This window comes from Garra rufa, unplaced genomic scaffold (assembly GCF_049309525.1).
Source record: "Garra rufa unplaced genomic scaffold, GarRuf1.0 hap1_unplaced_003, whole genome shotgun sequence".
NCBI classification, from domain to species: Eukaryota; Metazoa; Chordata; class Actinopteri; order Cypriniformes; family Cyprinidae; genus Garra; species Garra rufa.
In genome coordinates, this window is record NW_027394278.1 from 9,136,441 (window position 1) to 9,159,334 (window position 22,894).

At 52.7% G+C, this 22,894-nt stretch overlaps 24 non-coding genes across 24 annotated transcripts; all 24 read left to right on the forward strand.

Annotated features, from left to right (window-relative positions):
- Positions 1-449: 449 nt before the first annotated feature.
- On the forward strand, positions 450-640 carry LOC141310783 (U2 spliceosomal RNA). Its single transcript, XR_012348260.1, has one exon. It is a non-coding gene; the product is annotated as a U2 spliceosomal RNA (small nuclear RNA).
- A 366-nt stretch (positions 641-1,006) lies between these two features.
- LOC141310552 (U1 spliceosomal RNA) lies at positions 1,007-1,170 on the forward strand. Its single transcript, XR_012348032.1, has one exon. It is a non-coding gene; the product is annotated as a U1 spliceosomal RNA (small nuclear RNA).
- A 951-nt stretch (positions 1,171-2,121) lies between these two features.
- Positions 2,122-2,312, forward strand: LOC141310784 (U2 spliceosomal RNA). Its single transcript, XR_012348261.1, has one exon. It is a non-coding gene; the product is annotated as a U2 spliceosomal RNA (small nuclear RNA).
- Positions 2,313-2,678: 366 nt separating this feature from the next.
- LOC141310553 (U1 spliceosomal RNA) lies at positions 2,679-2,842 on the forward strand. The gene has a single exon (XR_012348033.1). It is a non-coding gene; the product is annotated as a U1 spliceosomal RNA (small nuclear RNA).
- Positions 2,843-3,793: 951 nt separating this feature from the next.
- LOC141310786 (U2 spliceosomal RNA) lies at positions 3,794-3,984 on the forward strand. Its single transcript, XR_012348264.1, has one exon. It is a non-coding gene; the product is annotated as a U2 spliceosomal RNA (small nuclear RNA).
- A 366-nt stretch (positions 3,985-4,350) lies between these two features.
- Positions 4,351-4,514, forward strand: LOC141310554 (U1 spliceosomal RNA). The gene has a single exon (XR_012348034.1). It is a non-coding gene; the product is annotated as a U1 spliceosomal RNA (small nuclear RNA).
- Positions 4,515-5,467: 953 nt separating this feature from the next.
- LOC141310787 (U2 spliceosomal RNA) lies at positions 5,468-5,658 on the forward strand. Its single transcript, XR_012348265.1, has one exon. It is a non-coding gene; the product is annotated as a U2 spliceosomal RNA (small nuclear RNA).
- Positions 5,659-6,024: 366 nt separating this feature from the next.
- On the forward strand, positions 6,025-6,188 carry LOC141310555 (U1 spliceosomal RNA). Its single transcript, XR_012348035.1, has one exon. It is a non-coding gene; the product is annotated as a U1 spliceosomal RNA (small nuclear RNA).
- A 951-nt stretch (positions 6,189-7,139) lies between these two features.
- Positions 7,140-7,330, forward strand: LOC141310788 (U2 spliceosomal RNA). The gene has a single exon (XR_012348266.1). It is a non-coding gene; the product is annotated as a U2 spliceosomal RNA (small nuclear RNA).
- Positions 7,331-7,696: 366 nt separating this feature from the next.
- On the forward strand, positions 7,697-7,860 carry LOC141310556 (U1 spliceosomal RNA). The gene has a single exon (XR_012348036.1). It is a non-coding gene; the product is annotated as a U1 spliceosomal RNA (small nuclear RNA).
- A 951-nt stretch (positions 7,861-8,811) lies between these two features.
- LOC141310789 (U2 spliceosomal RNA) lies at positions 8,812-9,002 on the forward strand. Its single transcript, XR_012348267.1, has one exon. It is a non-coding gene; the product is annotated as a U2 spliceosomal RNA (small nuclear RNA).
- Positions 9,003-9,368: 366 nt separating this feature from the next.
- On the forward strand, positions 9,369-9,532 carry LOC141310559 (U1 spliceosomal RNA). Its single transcript, XR_012348038.1, has one exon. It is a non-coding gene; the product is annotated as a U1 spliceosomal RNA (small nuclear RNA).
- A 951-nt stretch (positions 9,533-10,483) lies between these two features.
- Positions 10,484-10,674, forward strand: LOC141310791 (U2 spliceosomal RNA). Its single transcript, XR_012348268.1, has one exon. It is a non-coding gene; the product is annotated as a U2 spliceosomal RNA (small nuclear RNA).
- Positions 10,675-11,040: 366 nt separating this feature from the next.
- On the forward strand, positions 11,041-11,204 carry LOC141310560 (U1 spliceosomal RNA). Its single transcript, XR_012348039.1, has one exon. It is a non-coding gene; the product is annotated as a U1 spliceosomal RNA (small nuclear RNA).
- A 951-nt stretch (positions 11,205-12,155) lies between these two features.
- LOC141310792 (U2 spliceosomal RNA) lies at positions 12,156-12,346 on the forward strand. Its single transcript, XR_012348269.1, has one exon. It is a non-coding gene; the product is annotated as a U2 spliceosomal RNA (small nuclear RNA).
- A 366-nt stretch (positions 12,347-12,712) lies between these two features.
- LOC141310523 (U1 spliceosomal RNA) lies at positions 12,713-12,876 on the forward strand. The gene has a single exon (XR_012348003.1). It is a non-coding gene; the product is annotated as a U1 spliceosomal RNA (small nuclear RNA).
- Positions 12,877-13,827: 951 nt separating this feature from the next.
- LOC141310793 (U2 spliceosomal RNA) lies at positions 13,828-14,018 on the forward strand. The gene has a single exon (XR_012348270.1). It is a non-coding gene; the product is annotated as a U2 spliceosomal RNA (small nuclear RNA).
- Positions 14,019-14,384: 366 nt separating this feature from the next.
- On the forward strand, positions 14,385-14,548 carry LOC141310561 (U1 spliceosomal RNA). Its single transcript, XR_012348040.1, has one exon. It is a non-coding gene; the product is annotated as a U1 spliceosomal RNA (small nuclear RNA).
- Positions 14,549-15,499: 951 nt separating this feature from the next.
- On the forward strand, positions 15,500-15,690 carry LOC141310794 (U2 spliceosomal RNA). The gene has a single exon (XR_012348271.1). It is a non-coding gene; the product is annotated as a U2 spliceosomal RNA (small nuclear RNA).
- Positions 15,691-16,056: 366 nt separating this feature from the next.
- On the forward strand, positions 16,057-16,220 carry LOC141310562 (U1 spliceosomal RNA). Its single transcript, XR_012348041.1, has one exon. It is a non-coding gene; the product is annotated as a U1 spliceosomal RNA (small nuclear RNA).
- Positions 16,221-17,171: 951 nt separating this feature from the next.
- LOC141310951 (U2 spliceosomal RNA) lies at positions 17,172-17,362 on the forward strand. The gene has a single exon (XR_012348426.1). It is a non-coding gene; the product is annotated as a U2 spliceosomal RNA (small nuclear RNA).
- A 366-nt stretch (positions 17,363-17,728) lies between these two features.
- On the forward strand, positions 17,729-17,892 carry LOC141310563 (U1 spliceosomal RNA). The gene has a single exon (XR_012348043.1). It is a non-coding gene; the product is annotated as a U1 spliceosomal RNA (small nuclear RNA).
- Positions 17,893-18,843: 951 nt separating this feature from the next.
- Positions 18,844-19,034, forward strand: LOC141310952 (U2 spliceosomal RNA). The gene has a single exon (XR_012348428.1). It is a non-coding gene; the product is annotated as a U2 spliceosomal RNA (small nuclear RNA).
- Positions 19,035-19,400: 366 nt separating this feature from the next.
- Positions 19,401-19,564, forward strand: LOC141310565 (U1 spliceosomal RNA). Its single transcript, XR_012348045.1, has one exon. It is a non-coding gene; the product is annotated as a U1 spliceosomal RNA (small nuclear RNA).
- Positions 19,565-22,894: the final 3,330 nt, after the last annotated feature.

Consider the following 22,894-nt stretch of genomic DNA (forward strand, 5'->3'; position numbering starts at 1 on the left):
GGTCCCCTCGCCAGGGTGAATGGAAATTTCCGGGTTTTTTGGATCATTATTGACAGTCAGACTCCAGGGAATCTTTCTGCACTGCTCCGGGTCGGACTGGGCCAAATGCCTAGCGCTGGTTTGCAAAAGTAGGTTTTCGACGAAATCCAAAATAGTCGAAAATTTCGTCAGTGCGACGAGCGAATCCGAGGCCTGCTTCTCGTCCGGCTCGAGCCAAGGATTCCGATGACACGAGGCACGTGGCTCTGCGACAAACCGTTTGGGAGTTACGAGCGATGCCGTACTCTCCATCGCTGCAGCGCCACCGCCCGGCCGATCGGGGCGAGGCTCGGTGACGTTGCGGGCGGGGGTGGGTACTGCCGTCCCCCGACGTTTCAGGGCTCTGCGACCGCCCGCGGCCGAGGTGGCCGCCGCTGTTTCCGGCTTCCTCCCCGCCGCCTCACAACGGCATCGCTTCTCGGCCTTTTGGCTAAGATCAAGTGTAGTATCTGTTCTTATCAGTTTAATATCTGATACGTCCCCTACCCGGGGACTGCATATTAAATTGATTTTTGGATCAGGGAGCTGGAGCCGGGGCTTGCTCCGTCCACTCCATGCATCGGCCTGGTATTGCAGTGTTTCCAGGAACGGTGCGCTTTCCCTATTTTTGTGTCTAATAGCAGAGCCGGTGACGTCGGGTTCAAAGCCGTGCTTCCCGTTTCTTGAGGTCTCCCCACCCGGCACGCCCATCTGAAGTCTTTGGAGTCTTCTGATAATGAGGTGGGGTAAAAACTCTGGGCTAATAAATAGAACACAAGAACGCTCAAACGACGTGATGTTACACACTTCTGTGCAGCGGGTGGCGCGATGCACCTAAAAGTTGTTTGCGATCCGCCATTAAGCAAGAGAAGAAGAAGACGCTTGGTCAACGCAGGGCACCCGCCCTTCCTTTGCTTGGGATGGGGGTCACCGTTGATAAGGATGGTAGACAGGGAAGCGGTTCCTCTGACAGGCGGCCTAAAGCTTCATACTTACCTGGCAGGGGAGACACCATGATCAAGAAGGTGGTTCACCCAGGGCGAGGCTCGTCCATTGCACTCCGGCCGTGCTGACCCCTGCGAATTCCCCAAATGTGGGAATCTCGACTGCATAATTTATGGTAGTGGGGGACTGCGTTCGCGCTCTCCCCTGGATTTGTTGGTTTGAAAAGGCAGATGTTTTTGTTGGGTTTTTGTCTCTTTTTTCGTTTGTTTGTTTGTTTTGCTGTGGTTTGGTCTTTATCTCTTTTTTTTCCTGGATGATCAATGGTTTAGAGAGTTGTTCAGAGTGAGGAGGTCTGTCACCTGGTGTGTGTGTGTGTGTTGTGCGTGAAAACAAAGTCACTCGCGGTCTTGAAAGATCGCCCCCTGGGGGGCGTTTCAGTTCAAATTTCTCACAGACCTCGCTTTTTGTTTGGACTAAGCGTTGCGTAGCTGTAGCTGTTTGCGTGTTTGTTTGGCTGTCCTTTTTGTATCCTTTTCCTATTTTTTTTGACCTTACAGCGCCACCAAGTGGCCAGTCGCAGCGCCCCTTTACACCTGACCACAGACCGAGCCCCTGCACAGGTGTGCCGATTTGGGTGAACCGATCTCATTCCTTGCGGGAGTTATAGCCATTTTAGCAAACTCGGCCACACGACCTTCCAACGTTTTGGGGTCCCCTCGCCAGGGTGAATGGAAATTTCCGGGTTTTTTGGATCATTATTGACAGTCAGACTCCAGGGAATCTTTCTGCACTGCTCCGGGTCGGACTGGGCCAAATGCCTAGCGCTGGTTTGCAAAAGTAGGTTTTCGACGAAATCCAAAATAGCCGAAAATTTCGTCAGTGCGACGAGCGAATCCGAGGCCTGCTTCTCGTCCGGCTCGAGCCAAGGATTCCGATGACACGAGGCACGTGGCTCTGCGACAAACCGTTTGGGAGTTACGAGCGATGCCGTACTCTCCATCGCTGCAGCGCCACCGCCCGGCCGATCGGGGCGAGGCTCGGTGACGTTGCGGGCGGGGGTGGGTACTGCCGTCCCCCGACGTTTCAGGGCTCTGCGACCGCCCGCGGCCGAGGTGGCCGCCGCTGTTTCCGGCTTCCTCCCCGCCGCCTCACAACGGCATCGCTTCTCGGCCTTTTGGCTAAGATCAAGTGTAGTATCTGTTCTTATCAGTTTAATATCTGATACGTCCCCTACCCGGGGACTGCATATTAAATTGATTTTTGGATCAGGGAGCTGGAGCCGGGGCTTGCTCCGTCCACTCCATGCATCGGCCTGGTATTGCAGTGTTTCCAGGAACGGTGCGCTTTCCCTATTTTTGTGTCTAATAGCAGAGCCGGTGACGTCGGGTTCAAAGCCGTGCTTCCCGTTTCTTGAGGTCTCCCCACCCGGCACGCCCATCTGAAGTCTTTGGAGTCTTCTGATAATGAGGTGGGGTAAAAACTCTGGGCTAATAAATAGAACACAAGAACGCTCAAACGACGTGATGTTACACACTTCTGTGCAGCGGGTGGCGCGATGCACCTAAAAGTTGTTTGCGATCCGCCATTAAGCAAGAGAAGAAGAAGACGCTTGGTCAACGCAGGGCACCCGCCCTTCCTTTGCTTGGGATGGGGGTCACCGTTGATAAGGATGGTAGACAGGGAAGCGGTTCCTCTGACAGGCGGCCTAAAGCTTCATACTTACCTGGCAGGGGAGACACCATGATCAAGAAGGTGGTTCACCCAGGGCGAGGCTCGTCCATTGCACTCCGGCCGTGCTGACCCCTGCGAATTCCCCAAATGTGGGAATCTCGACTGCATAATTTATGGTAGTGGGGGACTGCGTTCGCGCTCTCCCCTGGATTTGTTGGTTTGAAAAGGCAGATGTTTTTGTTGGGTTTTTGTCTCTTTTTTCGTTTGTTTGTTTGTTTTGCTGTGGTTTGGTCTTTATCTCTTTTTTTTCCTGGATGATCAATGGTTTAGAGAGTTGTTCAGAGTGAGGAGGTCTGTCACCTGGTGTGTGTGTGTGTGTTGTGCGTGAAAACAAAGTCACTCGCGGTCTTGAAAGATCGCCCCCTGGGGGGCGTTTCAGTTCAAATTTCTCACAGACCTCGCTTTTTGTTTGGACTAAGCGTTGCGTAGCTGTAGCTGTTTGCGTGTTTGTTTGGCTGTCCTTTTTGTATCCTTTTCCTATTTTTTTTGACCTTACAGCGCCACCAAGTGGCCAGTCGCAGCGCCCCTTTACACCTGACCACAGACCGAGCCCCTGCACAGGTGTGCCGATTTGGGTGAACCGATCTCATTCCTTGCGGGAGTTATAGCCATTTTAGCAAACTCGGCCACACGACCTTCCAACGTTTTGGGGTCCCCTCGCCAGGGTGAATGGAAATTTCCGGGTTTTTTGGATCATTATTGACAGTCAGACTCCAGGGAATCTTTCTGCACTGCTCCGGGTCGGACTGGGCCAAATGCCTAGCGCTGGTTTGCAAAAGTAGGTTTTCGACGAAATCCAAAATAGTCGAAAATTTCGTCAGTGCGACGAGCGAATCCGAGGCCTGCTTCTCGTCCGGCTCGAGCCAAGGATTCCGATGACACGAGGCACGTGGCTCTGCGACAAACCGTTTGGGAGTTACGAGCGATGCCGTACTCTCCATCGCTGCAGCGCCACCGCCCGGCCGATCGGGGCGAGGCTCGGTGACGTTGCGGGCGGGGGTGGGTACTGCCGTCCCCCGACGTTTCAGGGCTCTGCGACCGCCCGCGGCCGAGGTGGCCGCCGCTGTTTCCGGCTTCCTCCCCGCCGCCTCACAACGGCATCGCTTCTCGGCCTTTTGGCTAAGATCAAGTGTAGTATCTGTTCTTATCAGTTTAATATCTGATACGTCCCCTACCCGGGGACTGCATATTAAATTGATTTTTGGATCAGGGAGCTGGAGCCGGGGCTTGCTCCGTCCACTCCATGCATCGGCCTGGTATTGCAGTGTTTCCAGGAACGGTGCGCTTTCCCTATTTTTGTGTCTAATAGCAGAGCCGGTGACGTCGGGTTCAAAGCCGTGCTTCCCGTTTCTTGAGGTCTCCCCACCCGGCACGCCCATCTGAAGTCTTTGGAGTCTTCTGATAATGAGGTGGGGTAAAAACTCTGGGCTAATAAATAGAACACAAGAACGCTCAAACGACGTGATGTTACACACTTCTGTGCAGCGGGTGGCGCGATGCACCTAAAAGTTGTTTGCGATCCGCCATTAAGCAAGAGAAGAAGAAGACGCTTGGTCAACGCAGGGCACCCGCCCTTCCTTTGCTTGGGATGGGGGTCACCGTTGATAAGGATGGTAGACAGGGAAGCGGTTCCTCTGACAGGCGGCCTAAAGCTTCATACTTACCTGGCAGGGGAGACACCATGATCAAGAAGGTGGTTCACCCAGGGCGAGGCTCGTCCATTGCACTCCGGCCGTGCTGACCCCTGCGAATTCCCCAAATGTGGGAATCTCGACTGCATAATTTATGGTAGTGGGGGACTGCGTTCGCGCTCTCCCCTGGATTTGTTGGTTTGAAAAGGCAGATGTTTTTGTTGGGTTTTCGTCTCTTTTTTCGTTTGTTTGTTTGTTTTGCTGTGGTTTGGTCTTTATCTCTTTTTTTTCCTGGATGATCAATGGTTTAGAGAGTTGTTCAGAGTGAGGAGGTCTGTCACCTGGTGTGTGTGTGTGTGTGTTGTGCGTGAAAACAAAGTCACTCGCGGTCTTGAAAGATCGCCCCCTGGGGGGCGTTTCAGTTCAAATTTCTCACAGACCTCGCTTTTTGTTTGGACTAAGCGTTGCGTAGCTGTAGCTGTTTGCGTGTTTGTTTGGCTGTCCTTTTTGTATCCTTTTCCTATTTTTTTTGACCTTACAGCGCCACCAAGTGGCCAGTCGCAGCGCCCCTTTACACCTGACCACAGACCGAGCCCCTGCACAGGTGTGCCGATTTGGGTGAACCGATCTCATTCCTTGCGGGAGTTATAGCCATTTTAGCAAACTCGGCCACACGACCTTCCAACGTTTTGGGGTCCCCTCGCCAGGGTGAATGGAAATTTCCGGGTTTTTTGGATCATTATTGACAGTCAGACTCCAGGGAATCTTTCTGCACTGCTCCGGGTCGGACTGGGCCAAATGCCTAGCGCTGGTTTGCAAAAGTAGGTTTTCGACGAAATCCAAAATAGTCGAAAATTTCGTCAGTGCGACGAGCGAATCCGAGGCCTGCTTCTCGTCCGGCTCGAGCCAAGGATTCCGATGACACGAGGCACGTGGCTCTGCGACAAACCGTTTGGGAGTTACGAGCGATGCCGTACTCTCCATCGCTGCAGCGCCACCGCCCGGCCGATCGGGGCGAGGCTCGGTGACGTTGCGGGCGGGGGTGGGTACTGCCGTCCCCCGACGTTTCAGGGCTCTGCGACCGCCCGCGGCCGAGGTGGCCGCCGCTGTTTCCGGCTTCCTCCCCGCCGCCTCACAACGGCATCGCTTCTCGGCCTTTTGGCTAAGATCAAGTGTAGTATCTGTTCTTATCAGTTTAATATCTGATACGTCCCCTACCCGGGGACTGCATATTAAATTGATTTTTGGATCAGGGAGCTGGAGCCGGGGCTTGCTCCGTCCACTCCATGCATCGGCCTGGTATTGCAGTGTTTCCAGGAACGGTGCGCTTTCCCTATTTTTGTGTCTAATAGCAGAGCCGGTGACGTCGGGTTCAAAGCCGTGCTTCCCGTTTCTTGAGGTCTCCCCACCCGGCACGCCCATCTGAAGTCTTTGGAGTCTTCTGATAATGAGGTGGGGTAAAAACTCTGGGCTAATAAATAGAACACAAGAACGCTCAAACGACGTGATGTTACACACTTCTGTGCAGCGGGTGGCGCGATGCACCTAAAAGTTGTTTGCGATCCGCCATTAAGCAAGAGAAGAAGAAGACGCTTGGTCAACGCAGGGCACCCGCCCTTCCTTTGCTTGGGATGGGGGTCACCGTTGATAAGGATGGTAGACAGGGAAGCGGTTCCTCTGACAGGCGGCCTAAAGCTTCATACTTACCTGGCAGGGGAGACACCATGATCAAGAAGGTGGTTCACCCAGGGCGAGGCTCGTCCATTGCACTCCGGCCGTGCTGACCCCTGCGAATTCCCCAAATGTGGGAATCTCGACTGCATAATTTATGGTAGTGGGGGACTGCGTTCGCGCTCTCCCCTGGATTTGTTGGTTTGAAAAGGCAGATGTTTTTGTTGGGTTTTTGTCTCTTTTTTCGTTTGTTTGTTTGTTTTGCTGTGGTTTGGTCTTTATCTCTTTTTTTTCCTGGATGATCAATGGTTTAGAGAGTTGTTCAGAGTGAGGAGGTCTGTCACCTGGTGTGTGTGTGTGTGTTGTGCGTGAAAACAAAGTCACTCGCGGTCTTGAAAGATCGCCCCCTGGGGGGCGTTTCAGTTCAAATTTCTCACAGACCTCGCTTTTTGTTTGGACTAAGCGTTGCGTAGCTGTAGCTGTTTGCGTGTTTGTTTGGCTGTCCTTTTTGTATCCTTTTCCTATTTTTTTTGACCTTACAGCGCCACCAAGTGGCCAGTCGCAGCGCCCCTTTACACCTGACCACAGACCGAGCCCCTGCACAGGTGTGCCGATTTGGGTGAACCGATCTCATTCCTTGCGGGAGTTATAGCCATTTTAGCAAACTCGGCCACACGACCTTCCAACGTTTTGGGGTCCCCTCGCCAGGGTGAATGGAAATTTCCGGGTTTTTTGGATCATTATTGACAGTCAGACTCCAGGGAATCTTTCTGCACTGCTCCGGGTCGGACTGGGCCAAATGCCTAGCGCTGGTTTGCAAAAGTAGGTTTTCGACGAAATCCAAAATAGCCGAAAATTTCGTCAGTGCGACGAGCGAATCCGAGGCCTGCTTCTCGTCCGGCTCGAGCCAAGGATTCCGATGACACGAGGCACGTGGCTCTGCGACAAACCGTTTGGGAGTTACGAGCGATGCCGTACTCTCCATCGCTGCAGCGCCACCGCCCGGCCGATCGGGGCGAGGCTCGGTGACGTTGCGGGCGGGGGTGGGTACTGCCGTCCCCCGACGTTTCAGGGCTCTGCGACCGCCCGCGGCCGAGGTGGCCGCCGCTGTTTCCGGCTTCCTCCCCGCCGCCTCACAACGGCATCGCTTCTCGGCCTTTTGGCTAAGATCAAGTGTAGTATCTGTTCTTATCAGTTTAATATCTGATACGTCCCCTACCCGGGGACTGCATATTAAATTGATTTTTGGATCAGGGAGCTGGAGCCGGGGCTTGCTCCGTCCACTCCATGCATCGGCCTGGTATTGCAGTGTTTCCAGGAACGGTGCGCTTTCCCTATTTTTGTGTCTAATAGCAGAGCCGGTGACGTCGGGTTCAAAGCCGTGCTTCCCGTTTCTTGAGGTCTCCCCACCCGGCACGCCCATCTGAAGTCTTTGGAGTCTTCTGATAATGAGGTGGGGTAAAAACTCTGGGCTAATAAATAGAACACAAGAACGCTCAAACGACGTGATGTTACACACTTCTGTGCAGCGGGTGGCGCGATGCACCTAAAAGTTGTTTGCGATCCGCCATTAAGCAAGAGAAGAAGAAGACGCTTGGTCAACGCAGGGCACCCGCCCTTCCTTTGCTTGGGATGGGGGTCACCGTTGATAAGGATGGTAGACAGGGAAGCGGTTCCTCTGACAGGCGGCCTAAAGCTTCATACTTACCTGGCAGGGGAGACACCATGATCAAGAAGGTGGTTCACCCAGGGCGAGGCTCGTCCATTGCACTCCGGCCGTGCTGACCCCTGCGAATTCCCCAAATGTGGGAATCTCGACTGCATAATTTATGGTAGTGGGGGACTGCGTTCGCGCTCTCCCCTGGATTTGTTGGTTTGAAAAGGCAGATGTTTTTGTTGGGTTTTTGTCTCTTTTTTCGTTTGTTTGTTTGTTTTGCTGTGGTTTGGTCTTTATCTCTTTTTTTTCCTGGATGATCAATGGTTTAGAGAGTTGTTCAGAGTGAGGAGGTCTGTCACCTGGTGTGTGTGTGTGTGTTGTGCGTGAAAACAAAGTCACTCGCGGTCTTGAAAGATCGCCCCCTGGGGGGCGTTTCAGTTCAAATTTCTCACAGACCTCGCTTTTTGTTTGGACTAAGCGTTGCGTAGCTGTAGCTGTTTGCGTGTTTGTTTGGCTGTCCTTTTTGTATCCTTTTCCTATTTTTTTTGACCTTACAGCGCCACCAAGTGGCCAGTCGCAGCGCCCCTTTACACCTGACCACAGACCGAGCCCCTGCACAGGTGTGCCGATTTGGGTGAACCGATCTCATTCCTTGCGGGAGTTATAGCCATTTTAGCAAACTCGGCCACACGACCTTCCAACGTTTTGGGGTCCCCTCGCCAGGGTGAATGGAAATTTCCGGGTTTTTTGGATCATTATTGACAGTCAGACTCCAGGGAATCTTTCTGCACTGCTCCGGGTCGGACTGGGCCAAATGCCTAGCGCTGGTTTGCAAAAGTAGGTTTTCGACGAAATCCAAAATAGTCGAAAATTTCGTCAGTGCGACGAGCGAATCCGAGGCCTGCTTCTCGTCCGGCTCGAGCCAAGGATTCCGATGACACGAGGCACGTGGCTCTGCGACAAACCGTTTGGGAGTTACGAGCGATGCCGTACTCTCCATCGCTGCAGCGCCACCGCCCGGCCGATCGGGGCGAGGCTCGGTGACGTTGCGGGCGGGGGTGGGTACTGCCGTCCCCCGACGTTTCAGGGCTCTGCGACCGCCCGCGGCCGAGGTGGCCGCCGCTGTTTCCGGCTTCCTCCCCGCCGCCTCACAACGGCATCGCTTCTCGGCCTTTTGGCTAAGATCAAGTGTAGTATCTGTTCTTATCAGTTTAATATCTGATACGTCCCCTACCCGGGGACTGCATATTAAATTGATTTTTGGATCAGGGAGCTGGAGCCGGGGCTTGCTCCGTCCACTCCATGCATCGGCCTGGTATTGCAGTGTTTCCAGGAACGGTGCGCTTTCCCTATTTTTGTGTCTAATAGCAGAGCCGGTGACGTCGGGTTCAAAGCCGTGCTTCCCGTTTCTTGAGGTCTCCCCACCCGGCACGCCCATCTGAAGTCTTTGGAGTCTTCTGATAATGAGGTGGGGTAAAAACTCTGGGCTAATAAATAGAACACAAGAACGCTCAAACGACGTGATGTTACACACTTCTGTGCAGCGGGTGGCGCGATGCACCTAAAAGTTGTTTGCGATCCGCCATTAAGCAAGAGAAGAAGAAGACGCTTGGTCAACGCAGGGCACCCGCCCTTCCTTTGCTTGGGATGGGGGTCACCGTTGATAAGGATGGTAGACAGGGAAGCGGTTCCTCTGACAGGCGGCCTAAAGCTTCATACTTACCTGGCAGGGGAGACACCATGATCAAGAAGGTGGTTCACCCAGGGCGAGGCTCGTCCATTGCACTCCGGCCGTGCTGACCCCTGCGAATTCCCCAAATGTGGGAATCTCGACTGCATAATTTATGGTAGTGGGGGACTGCGTTCGCGCTCTCCCCTGGATTTGTTGGTTTGAAAAGGCAGATGTTTTTGTTGGGTTTTCGTCTCTTTTTTCGTTTGTTTGTTTGTTTTGCTGTGGTTTGGTCTTTATCTCTTTTTTTTCCTGGATGATCAATGGTTTAGAGAGTTGTTCAGAGTGAGGAGGTCTGTCACCTGGTGTGTGTGTGTGTGTTGTGCGTGAAAACAAAGTCACTCGCGGTCTTGAAAGATCGCCCCCTGGGGGGCGTTTCAGTTCAAATTTCTCACAGACCTCGCTTTTTGTTTGGACTAAGCGTTGCGTAGCTGTAGCTGTTTGCGTGTTTGTTTGGCTGTCCTTTTTGTATCCTTTTCCTATTTTTTTTGACCTTACAGCGCCACCAAGTGGCCAGTCGCAGCGCCCCTTTACACCTGACCACAGACCGAGCCCCTGCACAGGTGTGCCGATTTGGGTGAACCGATCTCATTCCTTGCGGGAGTTATAGCCATTTTAGCAAACTCGGCCACACGACCTTCCAACGTTTTGGGGTCCCCTCGCCAGGGTGAATGGAAATTTCCGGGTTTTTTGGATCATTATTGACAGTCAGACTCCAGGGAATCTTTCTGCACTGCTCCGGGTCGGACTGGGCCAAATGCCTAGCGCTGGTTTGCAAAAGTAGGTTTTCGACGAAATCCAAAATAGTCGAAAATTTCGTCAGTGCGACGAGCGAATCCGAGGCCTGCTTCTCGTCCGGCTCGAGCCAAGGATTCCGATGACACGAGGCACGTGGCTCTGCGACAAACCGTTTGGGAGTTACGAGCGATGCCGTACTCTCCATCGCTGCAGCGCCACCGCCCGGCCGATCGGGGCGAGGCTCGGTGACGTTGCGGGCGGGGGTGGGTACTGCCGTCCCCCGACGTTTCAGGGCTCTGCGACCGCCCGCGGCCGAGGTGGCCGCCGCTGTTTCCGGCTTCCTCCCCGCCGCCTCACAACGGCATCGCTTCTCGGCCTTTTGGCTAAGATCAAGTGTAGTATCTGTTCTTATCAGTTTAATATCTGATACGTCCCCTACCCGGGGACTGCATATTAAATTGATTTTTGGATCAGGGAGCTGGAGCCGGGGCTTGCTCCGTCCACTCCATGCATCGGCCTGGTATTGCAGTGTTTCCAGGAACGGTGCGCTTTCCCTATTTTTGTGTCTAATAGCAGAGCCGGTGACGTCGGGTTCAAAGCCGTGCTTCCCGTTTCTTGAGGTCTCCCCACCCGGCACGCCCATCTGAAGTCTTTGGAGTCTTCTGATAATGAGGTGGGGTAAAAACTCTGGGCTAATAAATAGAACACAAGAACGCTCAAACGACGTGATGTTACACACTTCTGTGCAGCGGGTGGCGCGATGCACCTAAAAGTTGTTTGCGATCCGCCATTAAGCAAGAGAAGAAGAAGACGCTTGGTCAACGCAGGGCACCCGCCCTTCCTTTGCTTGGGATGGGGGTCACCGTTGATAAGGATGGTAGACAGGGAAGCGGTTCCTCTGACAGGCGGCCTAAAGCTTCATACTTACCTGGCAGGGGAGACACCATGATCAAGAAGGTGGTTCACCCAGGGCGAGGCTCGTCCATTGCACTCCGGCCGTGCTGACCCCTGCGAATTCCCCAAATGTGGGAATCTCGACTGCATAATTTATGGTAGTGGGGGACTGCGTTCGCGCTCTCCCCTGGATTTGTTGGTTTGAAAAGGCAGATGTTTTTGTTGGGTTTTTGTCTCTTTTTTCGTTTGTTTGTTTGTTTTGCTGTGGTTTGGTCTTTATCTCTTTTTTTTCCTGGATGATCAATGGTTTAGAGAGTTGTTCAGAGTGAGGAGGTCTGTCACCTGGTGTGTGTGTGTGTGTTGTGCGTGAAAACAAAGTCACTCGCGGTCTTGAAAGATCGCCCCCTGGGGGGCGTTTCAGTTCAAATTTCTCACAGACCTCGCTTTTTGTTTGGACTAAGCGTTGCGTAGCTGTAGCTGTTTGCGTGTTTGTTTGGCTGTCCTTTTTGTATCCTTTTCCTATTTTTTTTGACCTTACAGCGCCACCAAGTGGCCAGTCGCAGCGCCCCTTTACACCTGACCACAGACCGAGCCCCTGCACAGGTGTGCCGATTTGGGTGAACCGATCTCATTCCTTGCGGGAGTTATAGCCATTTTAGCAAACTCGGCCACACGACCTTCCAACGTTTTGGGGTCCCCTCGCCAGGGTGAATGGAAATTTCCGGGTTTTTTGGATCATTATTGACAGTCAGACTCCAGGGAATCTTTCTGCACTGCTCCGGGTCGGACTGGGCCAAATGCCTAGCGCTGGTTTGCAAAAGTAGGTTTTCGACGAAATCCAAAATAGCCGAAAATTTCGTCAGTGCGACGAGCGAATCCGAGGCCTGCTTCTCGTCCGGCTCGAGCCAAGGATTCCGATGACACGAGGCACGTGGCTCTGCGACAAACCGTTTGGGAGTTACGAGCGATGCCGTACTCTCCATCGCTGCAGCGCCACCGCCCGGCCGATCGGGGCGAGGCTCGGTGACGTTGCGGGCGGGGGTGGGTACTGCCGTCCCCCGACGTTTCAGGGCTCTGCGACCGCCCGCGGCCGAGGTGGCCGCCGCTGTTTCCGGCTTCCTCCCCGCCGCCTCACAACGGCATCGCTTCTCGGCCTTTTGGCTAAGATCAAGTGTAGTATCTGTTCTTATCAGTTTAATATCTGATACGTCCCCTACCCGGGGACTGCATATTAAATTGATTTTTGGATCAGGGAGCTGGAGCCGGGGCTTGCTCCGTCCACTCCATGCATCGGCCTGGTATTGCAGTGTTTCCAGGAACGGTGCGCTTTCCCTATTTTTGTGTCTAATAGCAGAGCCGGTGACGTCGGGTTCAAAGCCGTGCTTCCCGTTTCTTGAGGTCTCCCCACCCGGCACGCCCATCTGAAGTCTTTGGAGTCTTCTGATAATGAGGTGGGGTAAAAACTCTGGGCTAATAAATAGAACACAAGAACGCTCAAACGACGTGATGTTACACACTTCTGTGCAGCGGGTGGCGCGATGCACCTAAAAGTTGTTTGCGATCCGCCATTAAGCAAGAGAAGAAGAAGACGCTTGGTCAACGCAGGGCACCCGCCCTTCCTTTGCTTGGGATGGGGGTCACCGTTGATAAGGATGGTAGACAGGGAAGCGGTTCCTCTGACAGGCGGCCTAAAGCTTCATACTTACCTGGCAGGGGAGACACCATGATCAAGAAGGTGGTTCACCCAGGGCGAGGCTCGTCCATTGCACTCCGGCCGTGCTGACCCCTGCGAATTCCCCAAATGTGGGAATCTCGACTGCATAATTTATGGTAGTAGGGGACTGCGTTCGCGCTCTCCCCTGGATTTGTTGGTTTGAAAAGGCAGATGTTTTTGTTGGGTTTTTGTCTCTTTTTTCGTTTGTTTGTTTGTTTTGCTGTGGTTTGGTCTTTATCTCTTTTTTTTCCTGGATGATCAATGGTTTAGAGAGTTGTTCAGAGTGAGGAGGTCTGTCACCTGGTGTGTGTGTGTGTGTTGTGCGTGAAAACAAAGTCACTCGCGGTCTTGAAAGATCGCCCCCTGGGGGGCGTTTCAGTTCAAATTTCTCACAGACCTCGCTTTTTGTTTGGACTAAGCGTTGCGTAGCTGTAGCTGTTTGCGTGTTTGTTTGGCTGTCCTTTTTGTATCCTTTTCCTATTTTTTTTGACCTTACAGCGCCACCAAGTGGCCAGTCGCAGCGCCCCTTTACACCTGACCACAGACCGAGCCCCTGCACAGGTGTGCCGATTTGGGTGAACCGATCTCATTCCTTGCGGGAGTTATAGCCATTTTAGCAAACTCGGCCACACGACCTTCCAACGTTTTGGGGTCCCCTCGCCAGGGTGAATGGAAATTTCCGGGTTTTTTGGATCATTATTGACAGTCAGACTCCAGGGAATCTTTCTGCACTGCTCCGGGTCGGACTGGGCCAAATGCCTAGCGCTGGTTTGCAAAAGTAGGTTTTCGACGAAATCCAAAATAGCCGAAAATTTCGTCAGTGCGACGAGCGAATCCGAGGCCTGCTTCTCGTCCGGCTCGAGCCAAGGATTCCGATGACACGAGGCACGTGGCTCTGCGACAAACCGTTTGGGAGTTACGAGCGATGCCGTACTCTCCATCGCTGCAGCGCCACCGCCCGGCCGATCGGGGCGAGGCTCGGTGACGTTGCGGGCGGGGGTGGGTACTGCCGTCCCCCGACGTTTCAGGGCTCTGCGACCGCCCGCGGCCGAGGTGGCCGCCGCTGTTTCCGGCTTCCTCCCCGCCGCCTCACAACGGCATCGCTTCTCGGCCTTTTGGCTAAGATCAAGTGTAGTATCTGTTCTTATCAGTTTAATATCTGATACGTCCCCTACCCGGGGACTGCATATTAAATTGATTTTTGGATCAGGGAGCTGGAGCCGGGGCTTGCTCCGTCCACTCCATGCATCGGCCTGGTATTGCAGTGTTTCCAGGAACGGTGCGCTTTCCCTATTTTTGTGTCTAATAGCAGAGCCGGTGACGTCGGGTTCAAAGCCGTGCTTCCCGTTTCTTGAGGTCTCCCCACCCGGCACGCCCATCTGAAGTCTTTGGAGTCTTCTGATAATGAGGTGGGGTAAAAACTCTGGGCTAATAAATAGAACACAAGAACGCTCAAACGACGTGATGTTACACACTTCTGTGCAGCGGGTGGCGCGATGCACCTAAAAGTTGTTTGCGATCCGCCATTAAGCAAGAGAAGAAGAAGACGCTTGGTCAACGCAGGGCACCCGCCCTTCCTTTGCTTGGGATGGGGGTCACCGTTGATAAGGATGGTAGACAGGGAAGCGGTTCCTCTGACAGGCGGCCTAAAGCTTCATACTTACCTGGCAGGGGAGACACCATGATCAAGAAGGTGGTTCACCCAGGGCGAGGCTCGTCCATTGCACTCCGGCCGTGCTGACCCCTGCGAATTCCCCAAATGTGGGAATCTCGACTGCATAATTTATGGTAGTGGGGGACTGCGTTCGCGCTCTCCCCTGGATTTGTTGGTTTGAAAAGGCAGATGTTTTTGTTGGGTTTTTGTCTCTTTTTTCGTTTGTTTGTTTGTTTTGCTGTGGTTTGGTCTTTATCTCTTTTTTTTCCTGGATGATCAATGGTTTAGAGAGTTGTTCAGAGTGAGGAGGTCTGTCACCTGGTGTGTGTGTGTGTGTTGTGCGTGAAAACAAAGTCACTCGCGGTCTTGAAAGATCGCCCCCTGGGGGGCGTTTCAGTTCAAATTTCTCACAGACCTCGCTTTTTGTTTGGACTAAGCGTTGCGTAGCTGTAGCTGTTTGCGTGTTTGTTTGGCTGTCCTTTTTGTATCCTTTTCCTATTTTTTTTGACCTTACAGCGCCACCAAGTGGCCAGTCGCAGCGCCCCTTTACACCTGACCACAGACCGAGCCCCTGCACAGGTGTGCCGATTTGGGTGAACCGATCTCATTCCTTGCGGGAGTTATAGCCATTTTAGCAAACTCGGCCACACGACCTTCCAACGTTTTGGGGTCCCCTCGCCAGGGTGAATGGAAATTTCCGGGTTTTTTGGATCATTATTGACAGTCAGACTCCAGGGAATCTTTCTGCACTGCTCCGGGTCGGACTGGGCCAAATGCCTAGCGCTGGTTTGCAAAAGTAGGTTTTCGACGAAATCCAAAATAGTCGAAAATTTCGTCAGTGCGACGAGCGAATCCGAGGCCTGCTTCTCGTCCGGCTCGAGCCAAGGATTCCGATGACACGAGGCACGTGGCTCTGCGACAAACCGTTTGGGAGTTACGAGCGATGCCGTACTCTCCATCGCTGCAGCGCCACCGCCCGGCCGATCGGGGCGAGGCTCGGTGACGTTGCGGGCGGGGGTGGGTACTGCCGTCCCCCGACGTTTCAGGGCTCTGCGACCGCCCGCGGCCGAGGTGGCCGCCGCTGTTTCCGGCTTCCTCCCCGCCGCCTCACAACGGCATCGCTTCTCGGCCTTTTGGCTAAGATCAAGTGTAGTATCTGTTCTTATCAGTTTAATATCTGATACGTCCCCTACCCGGGGACTGCATATTAAATTGATTTTTGGATCAGGGAGCTGGAGCCGGGGCTTGCTCCGTCCACTCCATGCATCGGCCTGGTATTGCAGTGTTTCCAGGAACGGTGCGCTTTCCCTATTTTTGTGTCTAATAGCAGAGCCGGTGACGTCGGGTTCAAAGCCGTGCTTCCCGTTTCTTGAGGTCTCCCCACCCGGCACGCCCATCTGAAGTCTTTGGAGTCTTCTGATAATGAGGTGGGGTAAAAACTCTGGGCTAATAAATAGAACACAAGAACGCTCAAACGACGTGATGTTACACACTTCTGTGCAGCGGGTGGCGCGATGCACCTAAAAGTTGTTTGCGATCCGCCATTAAGCAAGAGAAGAAGAAGACGCTTGGTCAACGCAGGGCACCCGCCCTTCCTTTGCTTGGGATGGGGGTCACCGTTGATAAGGATGGTAGACAGGGAAGCGGTTCCTCTGACAGGCGGCCTAAAGCTTCATACTTACCTGGCAGGGGAGACACCATGATCAAGAAGGTGGTTCACCCAGGGCGAGGCTCGTCCATTGCACTCCGGCCGTGCTGACCCCTGCGAATTCCCCAAATGTGGGAATCTCGACTGCATAATTTATGGTAGTGGGGGACTGCGTTCGCGCTCTCCCCTGGATTTGTTGGTTTGAAAAGGCAGATGTTTTTGTTGGGTTTTTGTCTCTTTTTTCGTTTGTTTGTTTGTTTTGCTGTGGTTTGGTCTTTATCTCTTTTTTTTCCTGGATGATCAATGGTTTAGAGAGTTGTTCAGAGTGAGGAGGTCTGTCACCTGGTGTGTGTGTGTGTGTTGTGCGTGAAAACAAAGTCACTCGCGGTCTTGAAAGATCGCCCCCTGGGGGGCGTTTCAGTTCAAATTTCTCACAGACCTCGCTTTTTGTTTGGACTAAGCGTTGCGTAGCTGTAGCTGTTTGCGTGTTTGTTTGGCTGTCCTTTTTGTATCCTTTTCCTATTTTTTTTGACCTTACAGCGCCACCAAGTGGCCAGTCGCAGCGCCCCTTTACACCTGACCACAGACCGAGCCCCTGCACAGGTGTGCCGATTTGGGTGAACCGATCTCATCCCTTGCGGGAGTTATAGCCATTTTAGCAAACTCGGCCACACGACCTTCCAACGTTTTGGGGTCCCCTCGCCAGGGTGAATGGAAATTTCCGGGTTTTTTGGATCATTATTGACAGTCAGACTCCAGGGAATCTTTCTGCACTGCTCCGGGTCGGACTGGGCCAAATGCCTAGCGCTGGTTTGCAAAAGTAGGTTTTCGACGAAATCCAAAATAGCCGAAAATTTCGTCAGTGCGACGAGCGAATCCGAGGCCTGCTTCTCGTCCGGCTCGAGCCAAGGATTCCGATGACACGAGGCACGTGGCTCTGCGACAAACCGTTTGGGAGTTACGAGCGATGCCGTACTCTCCATCGCTGCAGCGCCACCGCCCGGCCGATCGGGGCGAGGCTCGGTGACGTTGCGGGCGGGGGTGGGTACTGCCGTCCCCCGACGTTTCAGGGCTCTGCGACCGCCCGCGGCCGAGGTGGCCGCCGCTGTTTCCGGCTTCCTCCCCGCCGCCTCACAACGGCATCGCTTCTCGGCCTTTTGGCTAAGATCAAGTGTAGTATCTGTTCTTATCAGTTTGATATCTGATACGTCCCCTACCCGGGGACTGCATATTAAATTGATTTTTGGATCAGGGAGCTGGAGCCGGGGCTTGCTCCGTCCACTCCATGCATCGGCCTGGTATTGCAGTGTTTCCAGGAACGGTGCGCTTTCCCTATTTTTGTGTCTAATAGCAGAGCCGGTGACGTCGGGTTCAAAGCCGTGCTTCCCGTTTCTTGAGGTCTCCCCACCCGGCACGCCCATCTGAAGTCTTTGGAGTCTTCTGATAATGAGGTGGGGTAAAAACTCTGGGCTAATAAATAGAACACAAGAACGCTCAAACGACGTGATGTTACACACTTCTGTGCAGCGGGTGGCGCGATGCACCTAAAAGTTGTTTGCGATCCGCCATTAAGCAAGAGAAGAAGAAGACGCTTGGTCAACGCAGGGCACCCGCCCTTCCTTTGCTTGGGATGGGGGTCACCGTTGATAAGGATGGTAGACAGGGAAGCGGTTCCTCTGACAGGCGGCCTAAAGCTTCATACTTACCTGGCAGGGGAGACACCATGATCAAGAAGGTGGTTCACCCAGGGCGAGGCTCGTCCATTGCACTCCGGCCGTGCTGACCCCTGCGAATTCCCCAAATGTGGGAATCTCGACTGCATAATTTATGGTAGTGGGGGACTGCGTTCGCGCTCTCCCCTGGATTTGTTGGTTTGAAAAGGCAGATGTTTTTGTTGGGTTTTTGTCTCTTTTTTCGTTTGTTTGTTTGTTTTGCTGTGGTTTGGTCTTTATCTCTTTTTTTTCCTGGATGATCAATGGTTTAGAGAGTTGTTCAGAGTGAGGAGGTCTGTCACCTGGTGTGTGTGTGTGTGTTGTGCGTGAAAACAAAGTCACTCGCGGTCTTGAAAGATCGCCCCCTGGGGGGCGTTTCAGTTCAAATTTCTCACAGACCTCGCTTTTTGTTTGGACTAAGCGTTGCGTAGCTGTAGCTGTTTGCGTGTTTGTTTGGCTGTCCTTTTTGTATCCTTTTCCTATTTTTTTTGACCTTACAGCGCCACCAAGTGGCCAGTCGCAGCGCCCCTTTACACCTGACCACAGACCGAGCCCCTGCACAGGTGTGCCGATTTGGGTGAACCGATCTCATCCCTTGCGGGAGTTATAGCCATTTTAGCAAACTCGGCCACACGACCTTCCAACGTTTTGGGGTCCCCTCGCCAGGGTGAATGGAAATTTCCGGGTTTTTTGGATCATTATTGACAGTCAGACTCCAGGGAATCTTTCTGCACTGCTCCGGGTCGGACTGGGCCAAATGCCTAGCGCTGGTTTGCAAAAGTAGGTTTTCGACGAAATCCAAAATAGCCGAAAATTTCGTCAGTGCGACGAGCGAATCCGAGGCCTGCTTCTCGTCCGGCTCGAGCCAAGGATTCCGATGACACGAGGCACGTGGCTCTGCGACAAACCGTTTGGGAGTTACGAGCGATGCCGTACTCTCCATCGCTGCAGCGCCACCGCCCGGCCGATCGGGGCGAGGCTCGGTGACGTTGCGGGCGGGGGTGGGTACTGCCGTCCCCCGACGTTTCAGGGCTCTGCGACCGCCCGCGGCCGAGGTGGCCGCCGCTGTTTCCGGCTTCCTCCCCGCCGCCTCACAACGGCATCGCTTCTCGGCCTTTTGGCTAAGATCAAGTGTAGTATCTGTTCTTATCAGTTTGATATCTGATACGTCCCCTACCCGGGGACTGCATATTAAATTGATTTTTGGATCAGGGAGCTGGAGCCGGGGCTTGCTCCGTCCACTCCATGCATCGGCCTGGTATTGCAGTGTTTCCAGGAACGGTGCGCTTTCCCTATTTTTGTGTCTAATAGCAGAGCCGGTGACGTCGGGTTCAAAGCCGTGCTTCCCGTTTCTTGAGGTCTCCCCACCCGGCACGCCCATCTGAAGTCTTTGGAGTCTTCTGATAATGAGGTGGGGTAAAAACTCTGGGCTAATAAATAGAACACAAGAACGCTCAAACGACGTGATGTTACACACTTCTGTGCAGCGGGTGGCGCGATGCACCTAAAAGTTGTTTGCGATCCGCCATTAAGCAAGAGAAGAAGAAGACGCTTGGTCAACGCAGGGCACCCGCCCTTCCTTTGCTTGGGATGGGGGTCACCGTTGATAAGGATGGTAGACAGGGAAGCGGTTCCTCTGACAGGCGGCCTAAAGCTTCATACTTACCTGGCAGGGGAGACACCATGATCAAGAAGGTGGTTCACCCAGGGCGAGGCTCGTCCATTGCACTCCGGCCGTGCTGACCCCTGCGAATTCCCCAAATGTGGGAATCTCGACTGCATAATTTATGGTAGTGGGGGACTGCGTTCGCGCTCTCCCCTGGATTTGTTGGTTTGAAAAGGCAGATGTTTTTGTTGGGTTTTTGTCTCTTTTTTCGTTTGTTTGTTTGTTTTGCTGTGGTTTGGTCTTTATCTCTTTTTTTTCCTGGATGATCAATGGTTTAGAGAGTTGTTCAGAGTGAGGAGGTCTGTCACCTGGTGTGTGTGTGTGTGTTGTGCGTGAAAACAAAGTCACTCGCGGTCTTGAAAGATCGCCCCCTGGGGGGCGTTTCAGTTCAAATTTCTCACAGACCTCGCTTTTTGTTTGGACTAAGCGTTGCGTAGCTGTAGCTGTTTGCGTGTTTGTTTGGCTGTCCTTTTTGTATCCTTTTCCTATTTTTTTTGACCTTACAGCGCCACCAAGTGGCCAGTCGCAGCGCCCCTTTACACCTGACCACAGACCGAGCCCCTGCACAGGTGTGCCGATTTGGGTGAACCGATCTCATCCCTTGCGGGAGTTATAGCCATTTTAGCAAACTCGGCCACACGACCTTCCAACGTTTTGGGGTCCCCTCGCCAGGGTGAATGGAAATTTCCGGGTTTTTTGGATCATTATTGACAGTCAGACTCCAGGGAATCTTTCTGCACTGCTCCGGGTCGGACTGGGCCAAATGCCTAGCGCTGGTTTGCAAAAGTAGGTTTTCGACGAAATCCAAAATAGCCGAAAATTTCGTCAGTGCGACGAGCGAATCCGAGGCCTGCTTCTCGTCCGGCTCGAGCCAAGGATTCCGATGACACGAGGCACGTGGCTCTGCGACAAACCGTTTGGGAGTTACGAGCGATGCCGTACTCTCCATCGCTGCAGCGCCACCGCCCGGCCGATCGGGGCGAGGCTCGGTGACGTTGCGGGCGGGGGTGGGTACTGCCGTCCCCCGACGTTTCAGGGCTCTGCGACCGCCCGCGGCCGAGGTGGCCGCCGCTGTTTCCGGCTTCCTCCCCGCCGCCTCACAACGGCATCGCTTCTCGGCCTTTTGGCTAAGATCTAGTGTCTGGTCAGACGGCAGTGACAGCGATCGCCTCTTGCGGGACCTTTTGGGCCTGTGTGTGGCTTGTCACACAGTGCCCCCATCCTTCAGGAGGTACAGAGACAAGCGGCTTTTACTCGGTGACGACCCGTTTTCTCGGGGAATCTTCTTGTTTTAAGGTAAGGTGTTTTAACTTATTTATTGTGTAATTTATTGTTTGCTTTTAGCCGCAACGTGCTAGTGGTGCCTCCGCCATGTCGGCTGCTCGTGCCGGCGTGAGGAGGCACCACAGCGTGCGTTTTAACTTCAAGAAAAAAGAGGATGGCACTCTCCTGAGTATGTCCAGGTTGGACTTCTCTAGGAAGTACATCCAACAGCTATTGGAATTCAAGGCGATGGAAATTAACTGTTTGATGACTCTGCCCCTGAATCGTGGATTTGATGTAAGTTTTGCATCTGCTTCTTTGCTGAACACTTTCTGGTCTCGGTTTGAAATGTGTAAAGCCAATTTCTCCATGTTCACAGTGGAAAAACTGACTGACAATTCACTGAAAGTGGTGATTGTTAGGATGTTTAATGAAACTGTGAGTGGGGAGGACATAGCGGTGTGGTTGGCAAGATATTGCTCTGTTCGAGGACAACCAGTCAAGGTTTTAGATGAGGATGGCATCTGGAGCTGTGCGTGGAGAGTGCCCATCAAACAATGGGCAGATCCCAACAGCTACCATGGCCTGAGTCACATACCTTCTATGATTGTGTTGGGTGAGAACAGAGGCTACATTCACTATCAAGGGATGCCCAAGCTTTGTCGCAAGTGTGGCAAACTTGGACATCTTGCTGAGGCATGTCAGGAAGTAGTGTGCAGGAAGTGCAGAGAAATTGGGCACACTTTTGAAGAGTGTCAAAATGGCAGAAAGTGCAACCTCTGTGGTGAATTAACCCATCTCTACAGAGATTGCCCTAAGAGTTTTGCCAACAAACTGAAAGGCAACAAAATGGCCGCCCCACCGGAACAGCAAACTAACGAGGAGGCGGGTCCTGAGGTTTTGGCGGGAGATTCAAATCTCCCGCCAACCTCAGGGATTGGACAGGAAGGAGGAAGTGGGGCGGCCACAGGGGCGGAGTCAAACGAACAGAGGGAGGAAGCCACTCCCCAACAAGAGGAAAATGGAGCTGAAATGGAGGAGGAAGAGGAGGAAACGGCTTCCTCCCTAAAAACCGTCTCGGAGGCTAGTAGTGGGAGTGAAAACGATTGTTCACTCCCAAGTGCTCAAGTGCAAAAGAGACCCGCGGGATCTCCTCTGGTTGAAACAGAGGAGAAAAAAGCTAGGGCAGCACAACGACTTGATAGTTCTGGTTCAGAAGATCAAGAACGTATGTGGCCCCTAGAGTCCCCAAATGAGGTGTCTTTTTTGCACTTCAAGCTAAAAACATCGTCACCAAAGGAGCTACAAGAGGGTCTCTCTGTAGCACCTGAGGGGTCGAGCACTTTCTCTCTTGATCCCAGTTCCTCTGGGAAAAAGAAAGGGAAAGTGAAACAAGACTTAATATGATTTTAATTGTATTTTTGTAGTCTTTTGTATTGTTTCTTTTAAAATGTCTTATACCGCCCTTTTAACCATACTGCTCATGGCTCTCACCATCTCCACAATTAATGTGAGAAGTGTGAAGAGCAATGTGAGAGCACAGAGCATTTTATCCTACCTAAAAATTTTAAAGTCAGATGTGTTTTTATTACAAGAATGTGGTTTGCCTTTTTTATCAACTTACAGGAAATGGGAAGAAATGTGGACCCTAAGGCCTTCCATTTGGAGTGGGTCCAATTTTAACAAAAACGACGGTGTTGCCATTTTAATAAACAACCCCAATATCTTGGTGAAGGGCAGCACTGTGGTGAGGGATGGGCGGGCAATTTTAGCAAATCTGACTTTTTTAGGTAAGGATTTTAATGTTTTAAATGTGTATGGTTTTACAGAGAAAAATGACAGGTATGAGCTTTTAGAAGACCTGCAACCCCACATGCTAGGTAGGGCTCCCCTAGTGGTAGCAGGGGATTTTAATTGTGTTTTATCTAAAACTGACAGGAAGAGGGTAGGTGATGATTTTAAGGTTGATAAGACATCGGTTTTATTACAGAGTTTAGTCCGAGATTTTAGGTTAGTTGACTGTTTTAAAAAAATGCATCAAAGAGAGGAGGGCTTCACCTGGTTCAGTGGTGATGGCACCAAAGCCTCTCGAATCGACTACCTTTTTACAAGAGACTGCCCGCCAACCGATGCTACATTGACCCCACTCTTCTTTTCAGATCACTTAATGCTATCTTGCACCCTTTCACTCCCCACTGGTGTGACTGTAGGTGGAGGGCTGTG